At 38.5% G+C, this 23,110-nt stretch overlaps 1 protein-coding gene across 3 annotated transcripts in view; it reads left to right on the plus strand.

The window, feature by feature from the left end:
- ESRRG (estrogen related receptor gamma) overlaps window positions 1-23,110 on the plus strand; it is a 519,140-nt gene that overhangs the window by 425,880 nt on the left and 70,150 nt on the right. The gene's annotated exons all lie outside the window — the stretch shown is intronic.

Consider the following 23,110-nt stretch of genomic DNA (forward strand, 5'->3'; position numbering starts at 1 on the left):
TGCTTCATAGAGAAGACGGAGCAGCATGGAGAGCTCTTTCACGGGTTAGGGTTTGTTAACAGGGGCTATTAGCGTGTGTGTGACTTCCTAATCCCCCGTCTGCTAAGGGGCATCTCCAGCCCAACCAGTTTTAATTAACAGGGAAATGCTCGTATTGTTTTGGTACACTGATTACAGGCAAGGCCTAAGTAGAAATCAGTTTGGATTCCCAGGGGACTTCAGTGTTAAAAAATGCAAAGGGTACCTTTTCTTTCCTTTCTCTTTTCTTTTTTCTTTTCCTTTAATTCTCCTCCTCCGTGAACTCCAGATAAGCAGCAGGCCTGAGCCAGATTTCATTACTATCACGCACTCTTCATGGTCATCTTTTAATATTTGAAAGGATCATTTGTTAACTGGAAATGGTCAATTTTTTTTTCTTTGGCTTTTGAAATATAATTTTCAATTTTTAATTTGATTCATTTAGATGAAATCATTAATCAGGGTTGAAACTGAGTTAATTTTCTGGAAAATAAATGAGGTTGTTAGAGTGAGCATTATTAAGTGGGCTCTTTGTAAGAAAGGGATAATAGCTGAAAATATGGAATACTTGGAGAACTGTAGCATGTGGGTAAAAATCGAAAGGTTTTTTTTTCCTTATTAAGTGGAATAATTCATTTTAAAAATTAGATCGGAGGATTTTCAGCATCAAGCAGTATAAACACTCCATTAATTATATTAGAAATTGTAAATAGCAAAGTTTTAAGAAATTGAAAGTACACCATGTAAAGTTCTCTTTCTTGTGAAATGTTAAGACATGTAATTTCTGATGTGCTTTTATGCTCTTTCCTTAAAAACGACTAATGAACCAATACTAGCTTTAATATACTTTATCTTTTATTTCTCTTTTCAGATGTTAAAAACCTTTGGTTGTGGTTTTATTATAAAATAAATCAGAAAGAATTCACTGGGAACCATTATAATATATATGTTTAGTTCTCCAACACTTCCTTCGTGACCTGATTCATAGTCAGTCTCCTGGGGTGGTCTTCCTTTCTTAACCCCATTTCACTATACTCATCACTGTCTCCTACATTCCCAGATTTCCATAGAACTCAAGGATTTAACTTATATTATTTTAAATATTGACTATTTGTAGCTTTTTAAATATTGTCCTATTGTTTCCTATATGTATATTTTGTCTCTTAACTACATCTTAAAAACTTTGTGTTAGAATTACAAGTTTCTTTACACGCCATGAGTTTTTCTTTGCACACAGTAGACATTCAGTTAGTTTTTTTTTTTTCTGACTGATTCATTCAGTAAATTACATGAAATTAATAGAGTTTCTGGCTTAGAAGGAGATCTAGGCCCCAGACTATATCAGGCATCTTTTGCATCGGGACCTGGATCAGATTTGGCCATTAAAGAAGAAAGCCCGTTTCACTAGCTTACTGTGGGGCACAGTGTGACTTTAAGTGATTAGGACGATGCACAAAATACACTACCCAAGAAAATGAAGAAAGCCGAGATTTGGCCAGACATCCAGCCACCTCAATTCACCATTTAAGCATGATGAGCGTCACTGGAGAGTTCACTGCTCCTGGTAGCTTAGAGCTGTTGTCTCCATGTCTCCACATTGGACACTGTGGGTTTTCAATATGAACGATTTCTTTTAGGGCTTTTAGTTGAATGTTCTACGTAGCGAAGTTCCTATTAATGCAACTTAAGAGATTTTTGTTGGCACTTCTGTGAATGCTGCGTTACCGATTTTGTGCACGTCCATAGCCAACACAGTCTGCTCTGCCCCCAAGTTCCCAGACAACCTGCTGAGGGCTTGAGTATGGATGGCAGGACAAATCATGCCATCAATTCAACGTGTCCATGTGTTTTCCTGTAGTTATTTCTATTCACAGTTCTGCATTTCTATTCCCATAAAATAATATAAATTAAAGATTATATAGAAATACTGGCCTCTAGATGTCAACCTGTTTCTCTGACATCTCCTTTCACTGTTTGATCCTCCTGAGTTGATACATGTGAAATATTTAAGGCAGTGCCTGGTCTACAGTGAGCTTTCCTCGGTGTTAGCCCTTATTATTCTTATTTTTGTTACTCAAAAGTAGCAGTAAAAAGCATATATGGTTGGTGAATACATGTGTGGAATATTCATGTGTGAGTATGTGTATGCGTGCCTCATTCCACACTGTAGCTTGAATGAAGTTCCTTCCCAAACACAAGTCTGATCAGGTCATCCATTTCTCTCTTCTTCATTTACCCATACTACTTACTTAAATTACTTAGATTCATCTGCGGCTCTTCAGATGTGGTAAGCTAAAGCCTGCGTTTCTTTCAAGTGGTTTCTCAGGATGTGCAGGACCAGGTTCCTTTCTGCATTTCAGACTTCCATAGCTTGTCACTCCTCAAGTACGTGTTCCCAAATCAGATGTCCAGTGGAACTTTTCTGCAGTGATGGAAAGGCTCTGTAACTACACTGTCCAATATGGCAGCCACTAGCCACATGTGACAATGGGCTATTTGAAATATAGCAAGTGTAACTGAGAAACTGAAGTTTAGGTTTTATTTTAATTAGTTTACATTGAAATTTAAATAGCCACATGTTGGACAGCACAGTTTCAGATCCTGTTCTTACTTGCTTCTCTGCCACCACGATTCTCTATGACTAATGACTCAAACGTCCTTGCATCTTCCTCATCTACCTGTGCACCTTGATGTCTCAATGATGCCTGAACACCTTCCTTGACCTTCCCAGAGAAGTTAAAGTTTCTTCTTTATGTTCCTTCTAGGGCCTGGACCATGCTTTTGTTAGAAAATAAACAAACATTACATAGCTGTAATTATTTATCAGCATTCCTGCCCCCCCCACCAAACTGTGAGCCCTAGAAGGTGGTAACTCCATGTCTACCACAGAGCCTGGCACATAATAAGCACTTTATACATATTTGAATAAATTGAATTGGGTAAATATATTGATGCCAACAGGTAAAACCAATCCCTTTAATTGAAATAGGAAATTAAATGTGTTCCTATTATTATTATTATTATTATTATTATTATTAGATGGGGCAAGTTTAAACATTTTAGAAATACAGCAGAGAAGATCCTCTAATGGTAGATACCCAAGGGATCAAAAAAGCAATCTACATTCTTAATTAGTTAACCGGTCCCCCTCTGGTATTTGCAATACATTGAACCCTAGGAATTATACAGCCTTAGTACTTGGGATGCCATGGCCAGATCAGATTTGGCCCAAGTCATATTGTACACAGATGCAAACATATGCCACTGATTGCAAAAAAATTAAATTTAGTTACTGTTTGGATGAGGAAGCCTAAGCGGCTATTCACTTATTTCGGAATTGACTGCATTGTGACACTTTAGCCATCTGTCCCACATGTGACATGTTCAGCTCACATAGACTTGTGGCACTGACATTGGCTAGTGGTGTTGGCCAAAGTGAATGCAAATGTTTAATGTTCACAAGCAGAAATTGGTTTAGAGGTAGCGACTCTGTTCCTCTCTCTCCCTCCGTCTCTCCCTCTCTCCCTGCCTCTCCCCCACTCCCTGGCCTTGGCACTGTAAAATAGAAGTGAGGCCAATGGAGGCATATAATGGCTCAGCTTTAACTTCCTTATTCCAAGGGAGGTTCCCTAGGTCAGTTTCAATCCCTTTCAAACATCCTCATCTGATTTTGAAGACAGAGCACCACCCCCTCCATCTCTGAAGCTGGGCAGTGGCCCTTTTTGTTTTCCTGCACTGAAAATAAAGTGTTCACATGAGCTCATTTACTGAGAGTGGAGCTGGCAGTCTTATCAGGAGAGGAGAAAGGAGCTCTGAAGATGAAAAGCTCTCGCAGTGACAGAAGTCTTTATTACTTTGGGCAGTAATGGAATGCGGTGTACACAGGGTAAAGTGACGGCTACCTAGAGCATTTAGGGAAAACCAGAGCAGTAATCGTGTTTTGTGTTGTTCCTCATCTGACTTTCTCGGTGAGCTGGTTGACCCCAGGGAAGGGGCTCGTACAGGTTGGAAGCAGTGTAAGAACGCGTGTTCTTCTCCAGAGAAAACGGAGCTGCAGGGAATCCCTGATTGCTAGTTGAATTGGCTTTGGGCAGCACACGTCCAAACAATGCATATGAAACTTGGCAATAAACCTTTGTCTTTCCCCTGCACTACTAAAACACCTAACTTGTTATTTTTTTTTAAATGTTTTACTGTGTTTCTACCAAAATCATTGGAGAGGAAATGCTATTGATGCTTTGTATAATTGTTTTCATAATCTGGCATTGCAGAAAATAAAATCTCCACTTGATCCCAAGGGCTTTGAGGCAGTTTAAGCAGAAATTCAGCATTTTAAGAAATCAGAAGTTGGGGAAAAACAGCCTGGAATGCCCTTAGCTTTTTCTCTGAGTTATACCTGAATAGACAGCTAATTAGGCTCTCTCAAAATTTATTTGTCTCCAGAAATAGAGGCAAGGTGCTACAAGCATAATAGAAATGAAATCTGAGCTGCACCCTTGCCAAGAAATTGACATGGTATGCATTTGACATTTGACATTTGATACTGGCAGTTTATTTTCCTAATTATTTGAATTTTAGTTCTCTGAAATAATTTAAACTGTACATGCTTCTCTGTGACTCTCCAGAACTTATTTTATCAAGTGGAAAAATAAATAAGTCCAATTATGATTGATTATGTTAGATTCTAGCAGTTGTGCCGAATCAGGGTTTCCTGTATCTCTGTGTATCATGGCCCTGTCATTTTTGAGCTAACTCAAGTTCTTAACGTAACGAGAGCATAGTGTCATGAGGACTAGAGAATTTTAGACATCAAGTAAGCCTTCCCAAGTGATAATACCAGCTTTGGGGGGAAAAAAAAACATGTTTTCTACCATTAAAGGTTTAATATGCTACATACTGTTTTGTTGTATCATACCAGGTTTCTCTTTCTAAATACGTATTTCAAATGCTTGCCTAGAAAACAACGTCCCTCTCATCTTTCCTAGAAGGAGGGGAGATAGATTTCTCACCCTCACACAAGTGCATGCAGGATTTTCCCTAGACAAGTTTATGGAAACATCACCTCTAGACATAGTCTACTCTCTGCAGTGCAGATGAAGTGGTTGCCTATTGTGATGTGACAGATGCTAAAAATGCCTCAGGTCTCAAAATACCTTCTCTACCAAGATGCTACTGAGTCCTGAAATTCCACCAATAGAGACTAATTTTTTTTTGCATTGTTTTCTTTGCATGTTATTGTCATCCTTTCTGGGAAGAAGTTAAATGAAGGCGATGGAGAATTAATATTGACTGAGGTGTCTGCCATGTGCCATGCACTGTGCTAGGCCTTCTAGAAGTGCTGTTTTTCTAATTCCTCACTCTGACCCTACAGGAGAGGGAAAAATGATGCTCAAAGGCGTTAATGAATGGTGCAAAGATGACACAGCAAGAACATGGTTGAGCTGTGAGTCAAGCTAACACCAGGCATTTTTTCCACTCCACTTTATTGTGAACTGAGTGATCAGATTTGATGAGTTGGTTCCAGGATGCTGAAGGCTCTGGTCAGCTCATGGGATGGAGGTAGAGAACCAGTCTTGAAAGGCAGGAGTGATGGAAGACAGTCTGTGGAAGGTCTTCCCTTTTGACTGGATGGCTGGCTGCATAAGAGGACTGATGGAACCAGCGAGCCAGTCGGTTTTCATGGACACTTTGCTTTCCTCAAAATATTGCTACTTGAAAGAGTACTCAAAAGGCATAAATAAAGTTATTGTAAATAAAAGACATTAATTTCTAGATAAAAATTGGAAAAACTAAAACTGTCTAAAGGACAGTGAAGGTTTTGTGCACAAGTGGAGACTAACAATGGCTGACGGGCTTTGTACTGGAGACTCATCATCTCTTGTCATCATGCATCTGGGAGTTACATAACCATTTTTAATCCCCATTTTACAAACGAGTAAGCTGAGGCCCAAAAGAGATGGAGACCAAACATCTGGGAAGTGATGGAGCAGGGATTTGATCCAGTTCCATAAATTTAAAGTCATAATGCCACCCCCTTACACCAATTTCAAGAGGTTTCCCTTGACTTTCAGGAATCAAACTATTGTTAAGATTCAGTCGTCGTAAGTAGAGTAAATCCTAGAATCCTGGGAATTTATTCAAACTTATATATAGTTACTTTCGATTTCAAATCTGTGAACACTATCGAATGACTTTAAACTAGATTTAATTTCCAGACTGTATAAAAATGTACGAAGTGGTAGACTTGTAATCAGTTGGCTTTTTAGAGGAATAATTAGAATGCAGATGGCTATTTACATTTGGCCATTATCAGAATCCAATCTTCTGGGCAGTGTTTGGCCTGGCTGTCATAGGTGTTTCCAGTTTAAAAAGACAAGGCTGGGGAGGGGTGGGGAGGGCCAGTGTCAGTGTCGGAATTGTCTTTTTAATGTCCTTAAAACAATGGGCCCGTATTTCCATTTAATTAAAACAGTAAAGTTGGGCCTCAAATATATGGAATTCACCAACAACTATCATTGATTCTGTTCATTTTCTTTTCTTTCTTTTCACTTCTTTAAAAAAAAAAATTACAATTAACAATAAAGGACTGTCCATTTCAGTTAAAAAGCTAAGCAACTATGGAAAAGAAGATAGATTACCGCAGCCTTCCATACGTTCATTGAGATGGCGTGGTGACTGTTACTCATTCCAATTGAGCAATCTGAACAATACCAACTTATTTCAGTGGCAGTTCTTTGTCTAATTGATTTCTTTTCTTATAATGCTGAAGTGCAGACAGTCCCTCGTACCTAAGGAAGGCAGCCATGTGCAGGAAGGAGCGCTCACGGTGATCCACAAACCTGGTAATGGATTGAATGTGTCTCAATTTCCTCATTTCTAAAATGGGAAACAAGGGTACCTCTCTCAGAGTGGATATGAGAATCAGAATCAGATGAGGTAAGCTGGGTAAAGTGCTTCCTAAACCAAAAAGCAGCACACAGATTCCCATGTGGTTCCCATGAGCCTCTTCAGATTTGATTGCACGAATGGATCACAGTATTCAATAAGGTGCTGCACTTACTGTGACTGGGAACAGCAGGTGGGAGATACACACAGGGCAAGGGATGGGGGAGGTTCCAGAGCTTCCAAGCCCCCTCTGGATGCATGATCCTCCAAGGACCTTGCTGTGTTCACCAACTTGGAAGCTCTCCAAACTGTGTCCCATTGTTTAGGGTATTTTATGGAGGTTTCCATTAAGTAAGCACAGCTGACTAAGTTATTGGACATTGACCACTAATTCAGCCTGTAGCCACTCTCCCCTCTCTGGGGGTTGTGTGTAAGGGGCTGGGGTTAAAAGTTCCAAGCTTCTAATCAAGATTTGTTCTTTCTGATGAACAGCCCCCATCCTGAAGCTATCTAGGGGCTCCCCAGGAGTTGCCTCCTTAGAACCAAAGAGGCTTTTGTCACCCTTGTTTATCCCTCAGAGAGTTCCAAGGATGTGAGGAGCTTTGCACCAGGAATGGGGACGAAGACTCATTGTCTTTCTGTAATACCATAGTTGTTGTTTGAGTGTTTGTATAAAAGGAACATTACCTTACCACCGGGTAGTGGTCATGTGTCAATAAAGCTTATGCTTTTAGTAAGTCCTGTGTCAGTAAAGCATCATAAGCCTTAGGAGACAATAGAAGGAATATACGCTCTCATCCCATCCCTCGTTACTGAATACAAGTGTGATGGAGATGCTGTCTTGTGGCCTTATACTCTCTCGGGTAAAATGAGGTTGGGTTTTTAGTTCTCCTGTTACTTTTCCATACTCCCTCATGAGTTAAAATCACAGAATAGTATTCAGTCTTGGATTTTCATCATTAGAACCAATTCTACTGCCCTCTGCTTTCATTTTCTCCAAAAATCTGTAACTGAATCTTTAGCCCAGAAAACATGGTATCAATGATCTCCATAAGTGAAATACAATTTTATGTGGTGTAAGATTTCAGGTCTCTTCTTACTTCCTTACTCCAGAGAGGAAGAAAGAAGCCAGTTTAAACTCCTTTTTATGTGTTTGTCCAGATTCTTTTGCCCATCCTTAACATATATAACATCCAGATCAGTGTGGATTGTACAGTTCTTTAAGCTCTTAACCTTCAGAGAAGTTCAAAGTACTCTAGAGTGATATTTTATATGAGATTGGGTTTTTTTTTTAATTTAACAAAAAAAATAACAAAAATACCAAAATTAATCCAGTTCCATACCGTGGACCTTAGAACTATTGGTAGCATGGAGCTTTGTGGTCTTCCTAGAAGATGCAAGGCTGTTAAAATTCCTGCAGTTTAATTGTGTTGGTATTTACTTCTTTGACTCTGGTCCACTATTTTTTTTTTTACTGTGTATTAAAGAAAATACAAAGAGATATTGCAGTCCCAACACTGAAGATTACCTTTAAACACACACACAGAGAACAGTGAGATGGGTTATAACAGTTTCCCTTTTGATATGATGCATTATAATATAATTAAATATCAGTCATACTATATTAATAATGATTACCTTTAGAAGAATTTTGGTTTAGAGAGGAATCTGTGATACTGAATATATTTTCATCAGGGTTGACCAAAAAATATTTTGAAGAATATACATTCACATTGTTTTTAAGATATTCAGTGTTATCGTAACTTACAGAAATACTGCCATATGTTCCTTAAGTTGATATTATATAATCTTTTCAATTCTACTATCTCCATTTTTTTTTGCTAAACTTGTACGAATCCTGCTTCTTAATGGTTTGTCCTCCCTTGAGTTACATGGTACAAAAGTTACCAGTTTACCCCCTCCTGCTATAAAATCACCCATTCTTAGATTTTTCCTCTGGTTTCACGTATTGTTTCTCTGCTATATTTACAAGTAGTTTCCAAGACTGGTCTTAGCCCTTCCATTCTACTTTCTGAAAGGCAAATCTACATTTATATTTTCAAGTATCTGTACTGTGGCTCACGTTTACACCACCAGTTCTGTGTTCTCACCTGAATTTCAGTTTTCAGTTCTGTGTGATTACAGGTTGGATTTCCCCAAATCATCTCAAACTTGACAAGCATAACACCGTACTTCTTATTTTGTTTAGAAACTGACTCCCTCTTCCAGTTTCATTTTGACCAAGAGCACTCTTTTCCTTTCCTGTAAGATCTAAGTGTTGGCTCTTCCTCTGACTCTGTTTTCTCTTCCCCTCCCAAATACTCAGCCAGGAGTCTTGGTGATAACATACTTCGTGCCTTGTAGATTCCTGCCTTTTGCTGTGTTTCCATTACCTTCAAGCCCTCAGAGAAAGACCCAGGAGATACTCACACTGCTTGTTTTGGGGGGTGAGGGGGCGGAGAGATCAATGAGTAAATCATCTGCTCTCTTTGTCTATTTCTTCTTATTTTTAATTTTTTTTAGAGTTCTGGAAAATGTATGTATATGCAATAGTATAAAGAACACTTGGAATTAGAAAACTATGTCCAAGACCTTGATCGGAAGTTGCTCATCTCCTCTGAACCTACAAACTATATAATATAGAAATAGTAATCCTATACTCCCAGCGCTGAATTGTGGGTTAAATGAGATGATCTACACTGAAGTGCTGTGTAGCTATTAATAATTCACCTGTATATTTTTACTTACTGTATTCCAAGGTCTTTGAAACAGAGTTAATATAGTTGAAATATCTGGGACATAAAGATACTGAAATCGTAGCTGTTTATTTCTATTTCATATAAAGCAGTGCTAGATAGAGTACTATTAACAGTATTTAGCAGTGCTATCGTATGATTTATAATAATGAATTTCTTAACAGAAACGGACTAGATTGCCTTGGTTTGTGCTGTTGTTGTTTGATCTATTAGTTCCTCACTCTCAGGTCTTCACATAGTAAACAGTTATAGAAGAAACGGTAGCCCAAGAAAATGAGACAGGTACCAGCACTGTGATTTGCACGTTTTGCTAAACTCAAACAGTACTGATTTCGCAGGCTGAAATCTCTAATGGTCAAAGGACATCAATCAAAGTAAATGATTAGGTTGAAAATAAAGGTGAAGTCATAGGTCTGATCCATTTATGTACTGATACTGGTTCAAATGAATTGATGATTGAGCATTTGCTAGGGGGAACACATGTGAACGTAGCATGCCCACAAAGACACAGAGGAGTTTGCACAGCTATCTATGATACATTTCCTATTCATTTTATATTTATATCCTGTTGCTGCTAAAATGGAATTTTACTCTATTCAGAGCTCATGCAGTTGCAAAAGATGTTTAATGTAAAAGTTGGATTAATGTCTCAATGTAACCTTTCTAAATAGAGAAATGGACACACATCAGCAATAACATACTGCTTGCATGGACACTAATTATCGTATATTATGTTCATAGCAAGCCTGCAGGCTATCCCTGCTTTAAAAAGGTTTATTACTAAGGGGGGAACACTGTGCGTGCTTCTTGCTCCATGATGGTTTCCTTGCAGATTCTTTTTCTTTTGTCTCTTCCCAAATAGGTGTATTCAAAAATATGAATTTTTTAAAACTCTAAACATAAATGCTTTTGTAAGAGCAGGAAGGGAGGCAAGCCTTCTCTGGTGACAATTATTGTCCTTTTCTTATTTATTCATTTTTGGGTTAATTTAGTCTGGCTAAAATTACATACATATTCATGTTCCTTAATAAGAACAAAGCTTTACTCTTGGTTATTTTCCATAAATTTGTCCTCATAAGCAATTTGATAGACATGTACTTTAACTGTTAGAATGAAAGTCCATGGTGAATCCATGGAGCTGGCTTTCAGATCTATAATTCATTAACTCCTTCCCCAAAGGTCCAAATGCTTCCTTATCAGATTACAATAAAATTGCTACTGCTTTCTTTTACGATTTCAGAGTGGGTACACTGCAGTCAAGGTGTAGATTGTCTAACTATTACTACATGCATTAGAGTTTCTGAATGTACTTTCATTTTGGTCCAAAGCATTGATTTGAAACAAAGTTACAGACTGCAGAATTAGTTATAATTTTTCAGAAATGATCTTCTCACTCAGAATTCCATGGAATGTATGTTTAAATCTTTTACATTAAATAGAGTTATTTTATTTCCATTGCCAGTTTACTATATATATGAGATTTATAATACCTAACCCATTTTGAAGCATCAATAAAATGAGACTACTTATTAAACTTTCAGTCATCATATGGGTGTTGGTTGGACTGCAGGTGTAGAAGTTGTAAGCAGGGTAATATTGTCTCAAATGTTACAAAAGTGCTAATAAAGGAAGGTTTTGGAAATCCAAAAGTTACTTAGGCTGTTAGCTTCCTTGGACAAGTAGAAGTTGACATATATTTTTGTGTGTGATTTCGCTGAATAGTTGCATCATTATTAGGTATTGTAATTTAAAAATAATTAACACGTCCCTCTAATGGCCAAAGTCAATGTACCTTTTAGCTTTGCCATAAATTTGCTTTAAAAGAAAACATTGATTATTGGTTTTTTAAATTATAGCTATTTCATCTGTGGCAAAAAAATCTTAGGAAGTTCTTTTTTTCAAATATTTTGAAAGTAATTTTTATCCCAGAATCTTGAAAGATTGTGCTGAAGTATAGAAGAGCTAGTTTTATTTTTATGTATTTTCATTGGACTCAGTCATTCAGAGTGATAAAATTTATATAATTGGTCCTATATGTCTATTTATGGTGTATTATCTAATAACACCATGCTACGGTGATGCTTTTAGGATTTATGCACAACTGTGAATAAACAAACATCTATTTTGGCATTATTCGAAACAATCAACATCCTAATTTTGAAAGAATTTTTTTTCCTCAGGGATCAGATTTCCTCCCCCATTTATTCCATGAATATTTTAGGGTGTATTTACTCCCTTATTCTATGCTTATTTAACTCCTTGATTTCAAGAGAAATTTTACAATTTTGTATTCTAACTTCAGATTTGTTCACCTGCTTCTCTAAAATAGGCAACATATGATTCAGATTTAGAAACAGTACAATGTTTGGCGTAATCCTGTGCTAAAGACGTCACATGAAAATTCAGAACACACTAGCAGTTTTCTGAATGTGGCAATATAGATTTACCAACTGCATGCCGTTATTTTTAATTTTTCCATTTTCTTTAAGTGTACCCCAGTCTTGAAAAAGAAAATCCATAATAAGCACCAGGGGAACAGAAAATACCAAGCAGCATTTTCTGTAAGTGATTTCTTTTTAGCTTTATACCAGGGCCCTTCCATATCTTATTTAACTTTTTATGTTTATCTTAATTTTGGGCTGAATATGTGTTGATAGACAAATGAACTCTCATTTTATTAGACCAGTAATTAAAATAATTCCTGTTATTTTTATTTTCATTCTTGTTAACAATGAACATTTATAGAGTATATTTAGTACCATGGGAGCTTTCAAGTATTTAGCATACAAATGGTCTTAAAACCACTTCATTACAAGTTGATATTCTTGAATTATACCCTTGGCAGGAAAAAGTACATTATATTATGGACGGATATGTAGAGAAGTATTGTGCTGAGCTCTATTTTTTCTCATTTTAATACTAAACAGTACTTTTGTTATTTTCCTTGGTTTTATAAGTAACGAGTCAAATACATATAGAAGTGATGTAAACGTGTTTTAAAATATGCAAAATTTTTCTCTTGACTGGAAAATTATTTGGAATCTGAAATCATTTGAATAGTGTCCATGCAAGAAATGCTCAGTAGAGCTTACTGATGTGTTTATGTTTTCCCATGTATAGCATGCTTTTAACAACCAAGTACATTGATTTATAAAAAAGTATAATTTATTTTAGAAAGTTCTGATCAGTCCTATACATATATACATCATTCATATATGTATATATATGTGTGTGTGTGTGTATACAAATATAAATATTTTTACATAATTAAATTAGGTGGTCAGATGAGAGAAATAAGGAAGAATAAAGAGAAGAGTGACTTTCCTGTGTTTCTCCGCCAAAATCACATAAGTTCTTGGCTATGTTGACTGTCTCTCTTGGGACACAGTTAAAGGCATGACTAAACCAAGATATATGATTATCCAAAAGTTTTTTCTGAAATCTAAGTGTTGTACTTTTTTCCAGTCTCAACATTGTGATGGAAACGTCATTATGACATTAAAGTACGTTCCTGACCTGCCGTGCCATGACTTGGGTCAATTTCCTCGGCCAGCAGGGACTCTTAAGTGCTGAGAGGGCAGCCAGGAAGCCCCTGGAGATGGGGGTGGGGGGGCCCTTATGCTGCCCAACAGCAGCCTTCTTGACTGATTAGGGCACTGGGATGACAACTTCCTGGGGACTCCTGTCTGGTTCTCCGGATGGCAGCGGAGATGAGAAGTGTGTAAAAGTGAGTTTCTGAAATACACAGACTTAGAAGAAGCCGTTACCAATCTGTCAGAGGCCCACATTGCTCGAGTGGTTTGCTATGGATGAGAATTAGGGAATAACCATTCAGTTCAGCAGGTGTACGCATGTGGCTTTGCTCTGTTAGGAAGAAGTTTATATTTTTACTGGTCCTGGCTTCAGTGATATGTTGGTCCAGGATTTACTGCTGGCTGTCCAGTATATTACGATCTGTTTAAAGACTCATTTTTTCACCCCATGTAATATGTCATTTGGCACAGGGACTGTTCTTTTTTGTGCTTGAGTGTTCTTAAAGGGTTAATTGAGAAGTGATTTTTTTTTAACCACCTCCTTTTACACTTAATAGGTTTTATTTTTTAAAGCACTCAAAAGTCTTTTCAAATTAGATCTCTTTCCCTTTCTTTTCTCTTCTTTCTTTATAGTAACACTGTCTTGGCCATCTCCCACCCACACTCACCCCCTCTAGCTTCCTGCTCAGACAGCATCTTCTGGTCTTTGTAATCTATGATCTGCTAACCCAAAGAAAGCATTGTCAGAACCAAATTCCTCCTAGGATGGTTCCAAACAGCATTCAGCATCATCTTACTCCTTTGCCTCTTCAAAGACCTTTCCTTCCATATAACCCAATAAGTTATGGGAGAAAGGGTCTAGGCCAACAGAAGAATGATTCTTTGTCAACTACTTCCCAGTGATGATTGAATTGGTGTAATCTTAGTGACAATCAAGGCACACCAGTTGTATTACAAGAATTGACTTGCAGTTTCCAACAGATTTCACTAGGCAGAAAGATGTTCCTTCAAACAGTCAAGATATTTGGTAAACATAATGGATAAATTTAAGGAAAGCTTTTACTGCCATTTACTATAAATAGTAACGGAGACTTGTGCTTACTTCACAAAAGATTCTTTGAGAGGGTTAATGTAGACCAAAACATGTCAGCGTTCTTAACTGACAGGTGCTATGGGCGGGCATAGATGATTAACTTTTTACCTTTTTTGAAATTATATCTAATGAGAATCCTTATATTTATACATTGTTATACCTAAAGCCCTACTCAGTAGCATTTTTAAATTAGAATTTCAAAATATAGCTTATTGAACAACTTCAGCAATTAGGCAATTAATTTATGGTCATACATAATGAAGGCTCAAATAAAATAAAAGGATAATTTCTAAATAGCTACCAACTTATGATCAATTTAACCAGCCAGTTGTTGGAGTTGACTTCTTTCAGGGAAAGTCTAACAGTTGGCCCCTGTATAAAAGAATGGAGACCAACGGCTATAAAATGGTAGCCTGAGGGCCATCTGTTAGCTAAAAATTATGTGAACACTGAAACATTGGGTAATTTATATATAAAGATTCAGACTGCTGGCTTCTTTTGCAAATAAGACAGCACTGGACTCACATTCACGTGCGCCTACCCACCCCCACCAGACAGTGTCGCCTTGGCGCTGGGAGGGTCTGTGCATGTGGTGGGGCAGGTACTCTCTGGTCACCACAGTGCAGGCCCCTCGTTTTTTTTTTTAACACACAGTCCATTTCAATTCTTCACTTTACCTTGGGGGGTCCTTGGAGCTGTTTGAATTTGCAACACCTAATATAAATATTGATGTAAACTCACATAACATGGGTTTTCTTTGGATGGAAAATTTTTTGCAAATAAATAATTCTCACAGAATCATTTGGCCAGCCAAATCATTATCAGGAAAATAAAGAAATTGAACAGTGTATTATTGGTTTAGAATTTGACTGTGTTTATCTATTTCTGTATCTATGTATTTATATATGTATGCATATACTAAAATTCATGGATAAAGGGTGACTATAGATGTTGAGATGAAACATTACTCATTGTGGCATATTTCCTGAAACCTGATTCTATTTAGCCGAATGCCTTTTTATTTTTAAACTCCAGATGAAATTCATTTAAGTAACAGGCTAAGCATTAACTACTCATTGGTTGTTTTCAAAATATCCATTATTAGGCCATATTCTCCTCTCCTTAGCATAATCTAGTCTCTGTGTCATAAAATGCCCACAAATCTGAAGCTGTTTATAATTCTCCATCCTTCAGTCTCCACAGCAATGTGCAACAGACATTGATCTTTTCCTAATGCAGTAATAAGCTAGAAGCGTTTTTCAAACGTGGGCACTTTATTTGCTGTATTATTGTCAAGAACAAAAGGAAATGCATTTGGCCAAGGTCAGTGTGAGGGGAATGCTAAGGCCTGTGCCAGAAAGCCTTCTGCTCCTCTGGTTCATTAATGCCATCCATTTGGCTCTGGTCTTCCTGATTTAAGATCTGACGTTATGTTGATGTTTCCAACTGCCAAGGCAGTTGTTGTGCTCTGAATCTGTGGGTCAGTTCCATCTCTTTAAGTACACCATTTCATTCACAGAATCTTAGAACTGGAAGAGAGTTTAACACGTGTTCAAACTCATTCATCTGCTTCCAGGCAGGAGAGAAATAAAAATGTCTCGGAAAGAGAATGGTTTTCTTCATTTGTCAAATTTCCCAAGCAGAGGGATCTTGATCTCTCCTGCTCAATATTCAGTATTTAAAGATAATTCTCATCAGTAGGTTTGTCTTAATATGTGAGGTTTTCCCAGCAAATCAAATGTTCTTTCCTCTCATATTGCCAGGGTGAATATTGAATCATTAAATTTGGATGTCCTACCTTTCAGCAGCTCCCGTCTTTTTAGTGCTTCGTGCTATTTTGTTGTCTTCAAGCTTGCTCTGTCCTTCTAAAGTTACAGCGTACTAGTGCATTAAGAAAAGTATTATAAGCAAAAATTACTGAATCAACAAGAGGTTCATGTCTTTCTGTGTATACATTCCAGATTTAGAAGTTTCAAATGAAAACAATCAAATGAAAAAAAAAAACCAACCTGATTAGCACGTGGCTATAAAGTATGTTGTAAATTTGTTTACTTACTCACTTTCTCAGTATTTTTGAGTGTCTACAGTGTGACAGGCATGTGACATATACTGCATGTGCAATGACAAAGCAACATGCAACTAAATATATACATCAGAATCATTTGGCTACATTTTGATTCTTTGAAGCTGTCCCACTTAGAGTGTCATTTTACACCAAGCCCTCAATGCTCAACTTTTTTTTTAATGGAATATACATAATAAAGAAAATATTTTGAAGTTTGAGGTAAACCCAGGTTATGTTTCAAAAATACAAAGAGAGTGTGTTGACAGGCAAGAGCAAGAAAATGTGGTTTGGAATACTGCAAGGAGATTTTCATGGGACATTCTGCTTCATTTTATATGAGGTAGTGACACTTGAGAGTCTTACAGCCAACATCTAGCCTTGAGCTGCCTGGTGACTGCCAAAGGATGTTTGTCTTTCCTTGGAGTGCTTTTGGGTTTAAAGATTCCTCCTGGCATGTGGACCATTTTGAGTGTCCTGGCAATACCCTCCCAAAGATCCCCTCCCCTAACAGCCACCCACAGGGAGGTCTTTTAGGAGATGTATGACCGGCTCCAAACACAGGCTTTCCTCAGCCAAGACCCAGTATCTTTGGCATCTGGAAATATCATTGGTGTGTTCCATATTTTTTTCGAGCACTCTTCACATCCTAGTCTAAGAATAAAAGCACAGCTTTGGACTGCATGCTGCCACAGCACTTTAATGTACAATTTTCTTACTGGCCTCAGAGCAGACACTTGTCTAATGGTTTTTTTCCTTGGCAGGAAATCTTGCATGTTTCTATTTCCTTGTGTCTAACTCTCCCCCAAATCGTTAACATTATACCTCAGTTAAGCGTGAATCTGGAGTAGCTCCTTATTAAAACCTAGGTGCTCTGAGTAGTAACATAAAAATGTTATTGAACATTTGGTTTAAAAACCAGATTTTTTTTTAAAAAGTGTCTTTTCGTATGCATATTATCTACAGCAGTTCAAACTGAATTTATAGTCACCTTGCTGAAACCAAGTAAAAGGAAAATTCTGAAAATATCCAAGAGATCAAAGGATGATAAATGGAAATTAACTGTACAGGAAACATCACTTATTTAGTGTGTCTGTTATTGAGAGTCTTTTCATATTTGTCTTTATTTACTTTTGGTGAATATATCACTTCTGTATGAGCACTCGCTTATTATCACTGCCTCTCATGATTATCCTAGTTTTTCTCATGAGATCTAAATTTCTTAACAGTCTAATTTGTCATCTTTGGGGGAGGAAAGCTGGGTCGGCTTGGAGATGTGCTCACAGTAGCCGCGTGCTTTCCTGGACATCCCAGGGCCCCAGGCAGCTGGGAGTCTGTCCGGAATCTTCCGTGCTTTCTTCTCCACTTCTGCATTTTGCAAGGCTTACACCATTCTCTCATGTGCTCCTTTGCTTTTCTTTTCTTTTTCTCCATTAACTTTCCTCACAGGTATATAACAGCACAGCTGGTGGATGAATGGGGGGTTCGTGAGGGTGTACAGAGCTGGGGATGGAAACCACTGTCTCTTTTTTTTTCAATTGAAGTACAGTCAGTTACAATGTGTCCATTTCCAGTGTGCAGCACAATGTCCCAGTCATGCATGTACATACATTTATTGATTTTCATATTCTCATTGTCTTTTCTTTATTTCATATTAGACTCTGAATCAACTCATTGTAGGGTGTCCCTCTAACTCCCTCCCTGTTTGTTAACGTCCCTTCATATTTTCCTGTCTTAGTCCACTTGGGCTGCTATACCAGGGTATCATAGACTGGGTGGCTTCTATTGAGGTACAGTTAGTTTACAATGTTGTGTCAATTTCTGGTGTACAGCACAGTGCTTCAGTCATACATGAATATATATATATATATGTGTGTGTGTGTATTATATATATATTCATTTTCATATTCTTTTTCACCATAAGCCACTATAAGATATCAAATATAGTTCCCTGTGCTATACAGTAGAAACTTGTTTATCTATTTTGTATATACCAGAATGAAAGCACACATTTTGCTTACGTAGTTTCATTTTGATGAGGGGGAGGTCATTATGTTCATTGGAGGAGGTACTGGGGATTGAACCCAGGACCTCTTGGGTGCTGAGCACGCGCTCAGCCGCTGAAGCTATATATACCCCTCCCCCTGGGTGGCTTTTAAACAAGAGAAATTCGTTTCTCAGAGTTCTAAGGGCTGAAAAGTCCAAGATCAAGGCCCTGGGGGATTCAGTGTTTGGTGAGGTTTTCCTGGTTCACAGACAGCCTTCTCGTTGTCCTCACGTGGTGCAAAGGGCCCGGGCGCCCTCTGGGAACTCTTTTAGAAGGGCACTGATCCCGTCTTGAGGGCGGCACCTTCATGACCTAGTCACCTCCCAAAGGCCCCACCTCCAAATACCATCACGTGGGGGATTCAGTTCCAACACGTGAACGTTGAGGGGACACAAATACTCAGCTGGTAGCACTTCTTGTTGGCTCCATTGCAACCTTGCAGTGAGGCTGCTGGGCTCCACTGTCCTCTCCACTGAGTGCAACACAGTGGCTCTCCTTCCAGCCACTTGAATACCAGCTTGTTTCATTTCAGATTTAATTCATGTTTATGGGGTACTGAATTTTGCGTCAATGTTCTTTGTGCTTCTGTGTACACAGAGACTCCCCACGGAGGGCTGTGCATTGTTATTACTATTATTATTGCATTAAGCTTATTGCTGCCAGTGTTAAGAAGTAAGAAACATCATGGTGTCACGAGACAATTTCTCAGTAGTAGTGTGAGGTTTGAGCCTGTAGACATCAATACTATATTAACATTTGATCTCTAGTGAACTGATTTTTTTCTTGCATAATTTATGTTTTAGGTATAATTCTTTTTTCTCATGACCCAGACATATGTTCTTTGTGCTAGAATTCCTTTATTTCCAATCTCCACTCTGCCGAATCATAATCACCAGAAAAATATTACTAAACACCGTGAGTCACTTTGGTGTCTTAGAATTGGTGCTTGGATTTTCTGCTTGAGTCTGGTAATACATTTTCATTATCTTTGGTGAGTTACTCATAACTTGGCCAAGGCGTAGGATTTTCCGCTGCTAAAACCACTGTAAGCTTCCCTTTTGAGCTTTGTAAGTGCCCATGCGATCTAGAATCACATATGCTGAAACCAGACAGCCTCCAAACTCACCGCCATCTTTCTCTGTCATCTAGTTCCCTTCTTCCTTTCTTCTCAAAAATCTCTATTCTCTTTGAAATCCGCATCTGGGTTCTCTGGTCCTTGGATTCCATGGTACTCCCTCCCCTCCATTGAATAAAACACAGTGACGGTGGCTCTCAATCTAGCAACTGGTAGACCAGCTTGGTTGATTTCATATTTAATTCGTTTTTACAGGGCATTGAATTCTGCATAAATAATATTTGTGCTTCTGTTTACAGAGCATCCCCATGGGGTGCTGTGCACCGTTATTACTGTTATTATTGTGTTAAACTTATTGCTGCCAGTGTCACATTTAATTGTGAATTAGTAGAATCGCTTTTCCTGATGTTGATCTGCAACCGCATTCCACGTCTCTCTCCGCTCATTCATAACTTGATTCATATGAGAAGGCAATTTCGAAAAGGATAAAGGGAAGAGTCATCGGTATTAAATAGTAACGAGACGAAATAGAGTTTAGATAGGTGTAAGTCACAGCAATATCTCTTTCAATAGTTGATGAAATTTTTAACAGGCAAAAAAGCAAGAAAAGGAAGATTTTCTTTTTCTCTTTACAGGCAGTCTCTGTGTTTAGCAAATGCAGGCCAAGCATATTCTCTCTCTCTCTCTCTCTGACATCAAGTAAAGTAAGAAATAGTGCCTTTTGAATAGGAGAGTTCCTTTAATTACATTGGGGAAGTGATAATGGTAGGTATTGCATGTTTAATGTAATGTTCTGGATGGCCCTTTTTCTTTTCTCTTTTTTTTTCCCCCTTCACAGCCACCTCATCTTGGGCAGAAATAAAAGGTTCAAGGCTTGTCAGCATCAGTTTATAGATAGCTGTTTAAAAATAATGAGATATTGGGTATTGTAAGGCTCAGGGCCGTCTTGCCAGACTCATTTATTTCTATTCACCTTTTGTCAGAATTGCAGACAGAAGACATTCAATTAAAACTTGTCACCTGTTGCAGATGACCTAATTTGTACTTGTACGTGTCATAGATTAGGGCGCCCGGCTTCCAGTGAAGCAGCTTGACCCCTGGTGGGACAATATTTTCCCTGCAAAATATTTTGTAAACTAGGATTATTTCAAATTGCTAATCGTTTTGATTTGGGGTCCAATCTAGATGATAAATTTAGCACAAATGCGTCTGAGCCAACCAAGAGCAGTGAATCACACCTTAAAAAAAAAAGGAGAAGGAACTTTTTGTATGGTTAGGGTCCTATGCACAGAAATCTACAAATGTATCGTGGATGCAGCTTGAATCTGAAACGGAGGGAAGCCTTTGTAATTTCCTATGCAAGCCTCACATGTTTAATAGTCCAGATAGCTATCAGGAGACCAAAACGAAAGACTTCCCCTTGCTAATTGTTAATTCATCTGTAGAGCAAGGAGCTTTAATGTGAGTCATGGCTTTTATCTCTTTCAGTGACTGAGGACTCAGTTTAAAGGGGGAAAGAAAAAAAAAGCCCGCCTAATGGATATGCATTTTCTCTCCCTGTGTGATTGTTCCCTTTTATTTTAGCAGATCTTCTAGCGTTTCCACATGCAACCGAGCAATTTCCAAAGTTCCTGAATCGTTGTCATGATATCCCAGCAGAAGTAAATGTCCCCATTGGTCAGGGGTGTCTAGATGAAAAACCACCCATCTGGGTCTCCTTCTAAACTGTAAACCTCAGCCAGAACGTGTCTTTCCCTCTGTAACTCTGGCAAAACAGGCCTTGTTTTATTTCAGTAACATTTTAAGGAGGTCCTCAGAGCCAGGAGATGAACATCTCTGGGTCCCTGCCTTAATAGCAAAGCAGGGCGACTGGATCATTTTATCATTTTTGGTTTACCCACGTCTCACAGCTGTAAGCTTCTTCTGCATGAAGACGCCGCATGGAGTCAGAGATACAAAATGCCTAGCCCTCCAGTGGAGGCAAAGGATTCATTTCTCCCCGCACTGGTTCATCATGCTGTCCATTTCTTTACATGTCCCTCCCCCATCATGATGCAAGTATTGTTTACCGCAATAATTGGATCTTATCTGCCTGTGCTTCTGCCTTTGGAGTATATACCAAATGCTCTTTTCCCAAAATAGAATTTGATGACAGAGCAGGAGTCTAAACATCGTGCTTAAGAATGTGGGTTCTGCAGCCCTGTTCCCCAGCTGCCACTCCAGGCTCAGCCTCTCACCAGTTCCAGTTTTCTCATTTCTAAAATGGGATAATAATAGCACCTGCCTCAGAGGATCGCTCTGAGGATTAAATGGGTGAATGTGTGTAAAACCGTTAACCCATTGCCTAGAATAGAAGACGCTCTCAGTAACCAGGGACTGTTAGTGACTGGCCATTTTGGTTGATTCCAAGACACTCCATACAGAGATGGACTCCGACAGTGAACAATGAAGGCGTTGCTTAATGGGGAGATGTAGGTGTGAGGAGTCAGTCAGCTGAAACAGGAAGGAAGGGACTCAGTCACGAAGCCGTGTTTAACAGTACCGTTGGCTATTCTGAGAAGGGGCCGTAGTCGTCAGAGAAGACACCTAGGGGCTGGCATGGTTTATTGTCTCTCGTGATCCTCAAGAACTTAATACGGTGAGATTCTCCCTGGAGTATGTGTGTGCACATGCAAATAATTTTCACTCTATGCTTTACTGAGAAGCGCATAAATATGCACAGCTACTCTCGGTGAGATGGGTCCACTCTGTCAGGATGTTGTCCCAGGGGAGAACCCCACGAGAGGCTGCCACTAAAATCCCCGCCACTGTGTCTGATGCTGCAGAGCAACCTACTTTCCTGCAGCAACGCAAAGGGATTTTCTCTGCCCTCTGTTTATGATGGTTCCCTCCCAGAAATCTCCGGAAAACTCAAGGGCGCTTCTAGGTACTTCTGTTTCTACACAAAAGGAGCCAGGTTTCCTTCTGCAGCAAAGGTTGGTATAGTATCAGAAGACATTGTGGGAACCGTCCCCACCCTCTTCACCTTACTGCATCAGAAGTTTTGCTTTCCCAGTCTGCTCCCTGTACTCAGTGAACTTATTTACAAAACAGAAAGAGACTCACAGACATAGAACACAAACTCATGGTTATCGGGGTGGGGGGGGGATCGGGGAGTCGGGGGTGGAGGGATAAATTGGGAGTTCGTGATTTGCAGATACTAACTACTGTATATGAAACAGATAAAGAGTAAAGTCCTACTGTACAGCACAGGGAACTATATTCTATACCTTGTAATAACCTATAATGAAAAAGAATATGAAAAGGAATATATGTATATGTATAACTGAATCACTATGCTGTGCACCAGAAATTAACACAACATTGTAAACTAACTATACTTCAATTAAAAAAAAGTCATATTGATAACATTTAAATAATTCAACTATTTATTTAGTTGTCATTAAATTCATTAATCCTTTAAAAAATTAATTCGCTGTCTTTTTAAAGACTATTATTACTGCATGTGACGTTTGCATCTTTGCTATTCCAGGGGTCTATGTAGTTCACACTTTTAGCAAACCTTTGTTTGAGAGCAATATTATAAAAGCCTTGTCTTTAATTTAGCAAAGTAGGCTAGGATATCCTTGTGTAATTCTCTG

The sequence above is a fragment of the Vicugna pacos genome, chromosome 23, assembly GCF_048564905.1.
Source record: "Vicugna pacos chromosome 23, VicPac4, whole genome shotgun sequence".
Lineage (NCBI taxonomy): Eukaryota > Metazoa > Chordata > Mammalia > Artiodactyla > Camelidae > Vicugna > Vicugna pacos.